The sequence below is a fragment of the Lactuca saligna genome, chromosome 4, assembly GCF_052625555.1.
Source record: "Lactuca saligna cultivar CGN05327 chromosome 4, ASM5262555v1, whole genome shotgun sequence".
Taxonomy (NCBI): domain Eukaryota; kingdom Viridiplantae; phylum Streptophyta; class Magnoliopsida; order Asterales; family Asteraceae; genus Lactuca; species Lactuca saligna.
The window spans coordinates 311,626,110-311,636,510 of NC_136420.1; positions in this window are offsets into that span (position 1 = coordinate 311,626,110).

A 10,401-nucleotide genomic window follows, 5' to 3' on the forward strand; every position below is an offset into this window, starting at 1 on the left:
CAAGCTTAATAGTTTGGACGTCTTAAAAAAATAATATTATTATATTCAATCTATTTATAGAAATAGTTAGATTTCTTTTATAAGTAGTAAAGATAAATATATATATATATATATATATATATATATATATATATATATATATATATATATATATATATATATATATATATATATATATATATATATATATATATATATATATATACATTAAAATTCTTCTACCTTAGCTACATTAACTTTGCTAAGGATTTGACAAAAATAATCATTCCTCTATATATATCTTTAATTGTATCTCATTTTAATTTTACTAAGGATTTGACAAAAATGGTATTTCTTTTATATATACATGCTTTTTGTCAATCTTGTCCTTATTCTTTAGTTATTTTAACACTTTTTGTCATTCCAATAAAAAAATTTATATTTTTTAGAAACCTTTTAACAATTTTAACATTCAAAGTTTGGCCACAAAAATTTAAGGAATTGACAATTTTGGCCGATTTTCTAAAAGCTTTCCAATTTCAACCCTTTAATTTTTTAGTCATTTTGATATTTTTGGTCCTTACAGTCTAAACTTTTATATTTTTTCATAAAAAACACAAAAAACGGACCGGGGCAAAGTCCGGGTTTGTACTCATATTTAACGTTTATTGTTTTTTCCTGTCCGTTGCACTTTCTGCCGGCTCTCATTTTCTTCTTTTGGTATATTTTTTATATATTGGTCCGCATATTTATTTTTTTGTTTTTTTCCTGCTTCTATCTATTCGTCTTCATCTGTGAAAGTTAGGGGTCGAATTATCCTACCTGCATCTTTTAACAAAAACAACATTCAAATCAGACGCACACGGTCCATGCGGAGCATGGGCAACATATCTAATTATTATTATTATTATTATTATTATTATTATTATTATTATTATTATTATTAATTATTATTATTATTATTATTCGTTTGTAATAATATTAGGGGTAATAAATCGGACGATCGTGTTATGTTTTTGTTAGACACGATAAGTGTGTGTGTGTGTTTTTTGTTTTTGTTTTTAACACGAGATGAAATGATGTGTTTTTTTTAACTAATAAGAATACGAACAAATCAAAAAACGACAAACACAATAGGACACAATAAAAAAATAGCAATTAGTTTATCCTCTTTAATAAATGAAAATAATTCGTGTAATTTTATCGTTTGTGCTATCAATTGTCACCTTAAATAATATAAGTAAAGGAAAGATAGTATTAATTTTAACACCAATGATTAACATAATTGTAAAAAAAAATATATACCAGTAATGTTTTATAATTTTTTACAATAAGATTTAAAAAAGAAAACAAAAAAATCCATACGATTTATTATCAGGAGGCAAATAGCTTGTTTTAATCATACATCAAATGAAATAGAGAATAATAATTACAAATTCCAAATAATTAATCAATGTAAATAAACCAAACTAAAACAAATAATATCATTAGAAATTATAAAATTGTTTCAAAACCATTGGAAATTGTTTGCATTGTATTGCTCTTGCTCACATGTGTCCATTTATATTTTATAATAGGGTGAACATATTATTTTTATAATAGATGTACATCTATATTTTACAATGTAACAGTATCCAAAATAAACGGTGTCTAAAGGTGAATACAGCATCGTATCAATTTTTTCTTTTCATTACGGTACCAAATACAATGTATAATTTTTTTTATTATGTGTATCATATCAAATGTATTTGTGCCAACTTGTTTGCTATCAATAAGTTTTGTTGATACAAATTAACAAGGATATATTAAGTTTTTTTTTTAATTTTCAACTGTAACAATTAAACACTAGTAAAAGAAAGGAAAAATGTCTTAAAAATGTAACAATGTTTCAAAAACGTACAAAAAACAAAATTATTCTTTTTTTAGTGAAAACAATATCATTTTACCGGGTATTATAGGTTAGCCGGTTAAAAAATTTATGAAAATATATGTGGCCTTCCTGTTCGTTATTTCCCCCAAAATCTAGGGTTCATTTCCTTCTCCTTCTCATTCGTTCGTTCATCCTTTCCACATAATCACTACAATGGATTCCAACTTGACAATCGAAGTCAATCACACAGGTTCTTTTGTCGACAAACCGATTGTATATTTCAATCCAGTAAAAGTGGTTGTTAGCAATGTCGATTTCAGAAGCATGAGTTTCATGGAATTTATCTCGTATGTGAAGAAGTTGGTCAAGAATGGAAGAATCAATGTCTACTATTGTCTTCCACAACGGTCACTGGGAGATGGGTTGAGAGCCTTAGAAGATGAAAATGATTACCTACGTTTTCTTGATGTTGGATATGAGAATGGGGGAATGATCAATTTGTATATTGATCACAGTTAGGAGTGAGTTATGGTGTGGATTGAAGAAGAGATAGTTGAAGATGGATTGATAGATGATAATACAGATGATGATGATGATGTAGACCCTAAGCTTTCAGATAATGAGTTTGTGGAGCATGAACCTGATGATGAAGTGATACAAATACAACCATTTGATGATCCTTTCGTTTGAAGAAAATTTTCCAGGCCTCCAAGAGTTGTATATGATAAGAAAGATGTCAAGAAAGATCTTCATAAGTATCCATTTCATGATCTTAACCAAAATGGGATACAATGGTAGCAATCTTAGGTAGAAAATTTATGATCGTTATGAACTAAGCATTTGTTAAGCAATTATGCCATTGCTAATGGGTATAAACTGTGGTATGAAAAAAATGATTCAACTAGATTATTAGTTAGATGTTGCAAAGGTGAAGAGAAGTCTAAATGCCCTTTTAGGTTGTGGTAAACTTGGATGAGTAAAGAAAGATCATTTCAAATTAAGTCCTTAATCTCTGAACACAACTGTTGTAGTGCCTTCAATTTAGGTGCAATGGTCACATATAGTTGGATTAGAAAAAACATAATGGAAACCATAATAGATAATCCAAGAATAAGGTATAAGAAAAGGGCAACAATCCTTAAATATTTTAATCTAAAAGTTAGTGTTGGTTAGTGTGGAAATGCCAAAAAAAATTATAATGGATGAGATAGAAGGGAGTTTGGTGACACACTATGAAAAGCTTAGGAGTTATGGTTTGGAGCTATTGAGGGTTAATCTAGGTTCCATAGTGAAATTGGATGTGGATATCATGCCTGAATCTATAGTCTATTTTTCAAAGATGTATATTTGCTTGAAGGTTGTGAAGGATGGTTGGATTGAGGGGTGTAGAAGAGTGATTGATGTAGATGGATGTTATTTAAAGGGACTTTGTAGAGGTGAAGTACTTTCAACTGTTGGTAGGGGTGCTAATAGCCAAATGTATCCTCTAGCATGGGCTGTTGTTGCAGTTGAAAATACGGTAACTTGGAAATGGTTTTTGGATCTATTGCTTGAAGAGATTGATATGGGACTTGGCAGAGGACTAACCATCATCTCTGACTAACACAGGGTAGTCAACTATTTTTAATAGTACTATTTATATTTTATTTTTAATTTATTGACATTCAAATGTTACTTAACAGGGACTGATTGAGGTAGTTCAGAGTACCAGAATGCGAGCATAGACAATATTCTAGGCATGTCTATGCCAACTTCAAGAGAAAATTCTCAGGAGCTGAATATAGGAAATTTTCTGGGGTGTTGCCAAGGCCACAACCACAACAAAATTCAAAGGTATCATGAAGGAGATTAGATTAATTGATGTAAATGCCTACGAATACCGGATGGAAAAAAACCAAACACGTGGTCTAGGGCATTTTTTTTAGGGAAGATAGTGAAGGGTTTTGAGCATTCTAACACTCCTATGGTGTACATGCAACCCTAGAAACCTTGGATCTATGTTTTCTCTATTATACATGCAAATTTGGTTTTCCAAGGTTCTCAACCTAACAAGCATGTTATGGGGTACATGTAATATAAAACCTTGGTAGAATAACATACCTTATTCCTTGTGATTGATTGCTTGAAGTTGTGAGAGCCTAGCACCAATAATGTGGATGCCTCAAGTGGAATCACAAATCAGCAAACCAACTTGGAAACTTGAGAGAATAGTATGCACTTAGTAGAAATTGGCCACCCTTATGTTCTCACACACACTAGTGCCATTTCATGTGCCAAAGATCTTTTTATTTACTATGGAGGAATAGGGTTACATCCATCCCTAATACTCATGACCTTTCATTTCCATAGGATCCAGGGGTTAAAAACTCCATGGACTATCCATGCAAGCGTAGCCCATCCTAAATGAACTTGGCCCATTCTCTCTCTCTCTCTCTCTCTCTATATATATATATATATATATATATATATATATATATATATATATATATATATATATATATATATATATATATAAGAGTCCATATTTAATTAGTTCCTTTTGATAACTAAATTAATTCTTGATAATACTAATTAAATAATATGATTTCATATTAATATATTATAACTAATAATATATTAATAAATAATAAATATACTATTCTCAAAAGATTATCCATATAAATTGTTTTGGTGAAGTGGAACCCAAATGGACCATACTGGGTTGGGTCAAGTACATGCCAAATATAGTTACGGACTTAGACACCTTGTCCAACAGTCTCCCACTTGGATAAGTTTGATAACTATAATTGCAAGTATGACTTCAGGAACCGACCAGCAATCGTAGCTCTCAAAACTCTGTTGAACTATGAAATGCAATTTTAGATAAGTGACTATATAATCCTTTGTTCTAGATATTAGCCGGACAAATACATGGAACAAATTCGTACTTATTGTCCAACAGTTTGTTTCCCGATTTCCGATTTGTTTGACATAGAACTAAACCGCACACATCAATTTGGTTCTGACCGGGCCTGGCACATAGGTCAAAACAAAATTATCAAGGGGCCCGAATATTGATTTTAATCCTCCAAGGACTAAAAGGAACAGATAAACTTAGACCCATATGCATGTTCTACTACTTGTTGAATCATACACAAAGGCACGTTTTATAACATCAAGTTATTGATGGGTTTTCGTACAATCAATGCACAACCAACTCATAGGCAACAACTCATATCTCTAGGTTTGAAGACTTATGTGATATTACCATCTCACGATCACTCGAGATAAATTTCATGAAGTGATACAAGTGAGCGTAGGTTTAATCTAATACTCAGAACTTATGAGCACCCATGAATGTTGTAGGAACTTTTTCCAAGTCTAACACATTAGACATATACAAGTCCAATTCATGATAGTTTTGATTCATACCTACTTCCAACATATGACTGACTGTGGAGAGTTTGAATAAAGTAATTATTCTGGAAGTCAAAACATGCAAAACTGAAACAATAGTAAACAATTGACACAAGATAGCAACACCTTACTTATAAATAAACAACAAGTTTTATTTAATCATCAAATATTAATTACATTTTACAAGTTTTAGAGCTATCTAATCTGTAAAACTAATATCGTCCTTCAGCCCGATGCGCCTCGCATGCTGCAAATGCCTAATCCTAGTTAGTCCGTTCGTGAGGGGATTTGCTGGGTTCTTTTCTGATGATATCCTCTTTTCCACGAGGAGTTCTTCTTCTATCCTATGTCTTATGAAGTGATATTTTCTGTCAATGTGTCTGGATTTGTTGTGATCTCTCAGTTCCTTGGCTAAGGCAACCGCACTATTGCTGTCATAAAAATTCTCCATAGGCTCTTTTATGGCTGGTACAACTCCAACGTCTCCGCTGAAGTTCCTCAGCCATATCGCCTCCTTCTTCGCTTCACTCGCTGCTATGTACTCTGATTCACATTTCGAATCAACTACTGTCTCTTGTTTGGAACTTTTCCATGTAATCGCTCCTCCATTCATGGTAAAGAAGCAGCCCGACTGAGAGCAGAAGTTATCCCTACTAGTCCAAAAGCTGGCATCATTATACCCCACTACTCTCAAGTCATCACTCCCACCAAGGGTAAGAATCAAATCTTTAGTCCTTCGCATGTACTTGATAATATTCTTTCCTGCAGTCCAGTGAGCCTTGTAAGGTTTCCCCTGATATATGCTGACCATGCTCAAAGCAAAGGCCACATCAGAGCGAGTATAAGTCATAGCATACATGATCGAGCCAATAACGAAAGCATATGGTAATCGACTCATCTCAGCTATCTCAGCCTCTGTACTTGGGCTCTGAGCTTTGCTCCGTTTGGCATTATCCTGAATCGGTAAGTCACCTTTCTTGGAATTCTACATGTTGAACCTTTTCTACACTTTGTCCACATAGGTGCTTTGACTAAGTCCAATTAGTCTTTTACTCCTTTCTCAATATCATTATCCCTAGGATATAGGCAGCTTCTCCAAGGTCCTTCATAACAAAACACTTCCTAAGACAAGACTTAACCTCCTGTAAAGTTGGGATGTCATTTCCCATGAGTAGTATGTCATCCACATACAGTACCAAAAAGATAACTATACTCCCACTAGCTCTAACATATACACATGACTCATCTTCGCTTCTCGAAAATCCAAACTATTTGACTTTCTCATCAAAACAAATGTTCCAGCTGCGAGATGCTTGTTTCAATCAATAAATGGATTTCTCGAGCTTGTACACTCTATCAGGATATTCTGCACTGACAAAACCTTCTAGCTGACTCATGTAAACATCCTCAGCCAACTTTCCGTTAAGGAAAGATGTTTTGACATTCATTTGCCATATTTCTTAATCATGAAATGCATCAATGGCTAGCATAACGATAATAGACTTAATCTTTGCTATTGGTAAGAAGGTTTCATCATAATCAACTCCCTGAGTTTGAGTGAAACCCTTCGCAACTAGTCGCACCTTATAAGTGTGCACTTTCCCATCCATGTCGTTCTTCTTCTTGAAGATCCACTTGCTCCTGATCATCTTACGACTCGATACATTGTCAACCAAGTTCCAAACTTAATTGTCATATATGGACTGAATCTCGTTGTCCATAGCCTCTTTCCATTTAGCAGACTCAGGGCCTACCATGGCTTCCCTATAGTTGTTAGGTTCATTCAAATTTACCAGTGTACTATTACTAATAAATGTATCACCTTCCGTAGTAATATGGATACCATAGTAATGCTCCAGTTGATTCCTAACTCTAGTGGAATGCATCAAAGGTACAGTCGCGTCAGTTGGTTTAACAGAAGTTTCCTCCTTAGGTTGATTGCTATGATTTGAGGTTCCTTCACCACTTGCTTCTTGCAGCTCTTTAATGTCAATTTGCCTCCTAATGTTTCCTTGTTTTATAAATTCTCTCTCGCGAAAGACCCCTCTCCTTGCCACAAAGACCACATTCTCACTGGGTATGTAGAAGAGGTAACCAAAAGAGTTCAGTGGGTAGCTGATGAAAATACATCGCCCACTACGAGGTTAGAGTTTGTCCTGAGTCTCATGTCTCATGAAAGCCTTGCAACCCCAAATCTTGATGTGGTCTAAATTGGGAACTTTCCCAGTCCACATCTCATGAGGTTGTTTTGGAAACCTTCTTGGTAGGGACTATATTGAGGATATGGGCGACAGTCTCTAAGACATACCCCTAGAATGAGATTGGCAACAAAGCTTGACTCATCATGGAACAAACCATATCCAACAAGGTTTGATTGTGCCTCTCAACCACACTATTAAGCTGTGGTGTTCTAAGAGGCGTCAACTGTGAAACAATTCCACATTCATTAAGATAGTCAAGGAACTCTGTACTAAGGTACTATCCTCCTCGATCAGATTCGAGCATCTTAATGTTCTTGCCCACCTGATTCTCCACTTCCTTTTTAAACTCTTTGAACTTTTCAAAGGTTTCTGATTTATGCTTGATTAAGTAGACATAACCATATCAACTGTAATCATCAGTAAAAGTCACATAGAAGCAGTTAGCATCCCTAGTGGTGGTTCTGAAGGGTCCACATACATCTATGCGTATGAGGTCCAAAAAACCTTCACCCCTAGCACAAGTACCAGTGAATGGTGACTTTGTCATTTTTCCAAGCAAACAAGACTCGCAACTATCAACCGACTTTAAGTCAAATGACTCCATGACTCTAGCCTTTTTGGAGTTGGCCTATGTGCTTCTTATTGACATGTCTAAGATGACAATGCCACAAGGATGCCTTATCCAAAATAGTGGAAGAATTAATATGCAACACATTATTTCCTAAGTTGTTTACAACTGACACAGTTTCATATACACCATCACAAGGTAATGCTTTAAAATAAAGAACATCATTATAAAAAGAATTAATACCACCACATTCATTATCAAATGAAAAAGTAAATCCTTGTTTGTACAAACCGTGAAAAGAAATAATATTTCTTGCCATTCTAGACGAGTAAAAACGCTTATTCAATTCTAACACTAACCCATTACTTAGCAACAAAGAATAAACTCCAATCTTGGTGACAGGTGAAACTTTCCTATTCCCCATGATCAAGTTTATCTTTCCGTGCTCCACATCCTCACTTCTTCTTAGGTCCTGCAAGTCAGAGCATATATGAATATCGCAACCTGTATCAAGAACCCAAGAAGTAGTATGTGGTGAGTTATTAGACAATATAGTGTAAATACCTGCATGGGTAGGTTTGACCTTCCCATCCTTAACATCTTGCAGGTACTTGAGGCAGTTTCGTTTCTAGTGCCCCTTATCATGACAATAAAAGCATTAGGCTTCCTTTGGGTTGGAAGAAGGAGTGATAGAACCAAATTTGGTTCCACTTGAAGAGGAGCCATCAAGAGACTTTCCTTTGGTACCCTTCGAAGGGGTCTTCCTCTTCTTCCCTCTACTCTGCCCGATTGCCAAAACAGGGGCGATGTTAGGAGTTGGAGTAGTAACAACCGATTTACCTTTGAGACCACTTTAGGTGGTCTTCCAAATTCCTTGAAGCTTACTAAGTGTGACGTCCTCCTTGTTCATGGGATAGTCATTCGCAACTGATCATAACAAGTAGGTAAGGAGTGCAGTATGATGTCAATAGGCAACTCCTCGGGGAAGTTCAAATTCAACTTCAGCAGACGGTCCACAAACCTTTGCATTTTCTGCATGTGGTCTGTGATGGATTCATCATCCTTCATTCGGGTTGTTATCATGGAAGAGATGATTTCATACCTCTCTTGACGAGCACTCTAATGGTGGCGGTTCATTAGGTTCATGTGCAACTCAAAAGGGTAAAAGTCCTCATAGGACTTCTGGAGTTCAGCTGTCATTGTCGCCAATATGATACATGCCACTTTTGTAGCATCTCTCTCATGTGCCCTAAAGTCAGTGATCTCCTCTAGAGTAGCAGTAGACTCATCAATTTCTTTCAGTTCCTTGTCGAGGACATATTCCTTGTCCTTGTAATGTGTGACCATCCTGATGTTCCTGATCCAACCATTAAAGTTTGAACCATCCAAGCTGACTCTCCTACAAAGGTTCATGAGAGAGAATGATCCGGTAGGGTTTGAGCCAGAAGCAGCATTGTTAGAAGAGATCTGAAAAGAAGAAAGACAAGTTTAGATTAGACATGGAATCCTAAATAAGACATCAAAATGTAATATTAAGTCTAGGACCCAACACAATACTTTATAACTTGAAAGAGGGATGCCATAATCCAAGATATAAAATATTTGAAGGTAGGCGAATGACGATTCACCTATTTCCACCATCAAAACCGAAATAATTTATTAGGTTTTAATTGGATTGAAACTCCTAGATATTTTAAGATTCATTGAACTTTTCAATGGCATGTTTAAACCTCAATTTTTCCCTCTCAAGTTTGTGGCTGGGATACCGAGGATTACAAATAAGGTGTGAATAACCATGCAAATTAACTTGGTACCCTTAATCTTTATCACATAATCAATGTGCGGGTTACCCACATGCGCTCCACCGGTATATGATAAAGATTAAGTCACCCTTTGTCACTCTTACTAGTCCATGTTAGTGTGTCGGTTACCTACACATGCTCCACCAATAACTTGGTAAGGTACAAAGTGTAATTTCATGGGTTAGCACCAAATTTACATTTTCCTAAAGTAACTATGATTGGGAATTTATATAAGTTTAGTTACTTTATATTTATCATTATACTTTTAATGAGAATTATAGTCCTTGTCCTACCCATACGGCTAACGACCCTCCACCAGTCAAGGAAGCGGTGGGTGAGAGTGGACACCCATTAAGCTGCCATTTTATAGGCAACAACCTTATACCCCCTTATAAACCGACTTCGTGAATGAGGCCTACTAACGGTAAGACTGACTTGTTCTTAGATATATATATATATATATATATATATATATATATATATATATATATATATATATGTGTGTGTGTGTGTGTGTGTGTGTGTGTACATATTAACCATTAATATTACAATAGTATAAGGGTTGAATTTTAACTTTTAAAACTC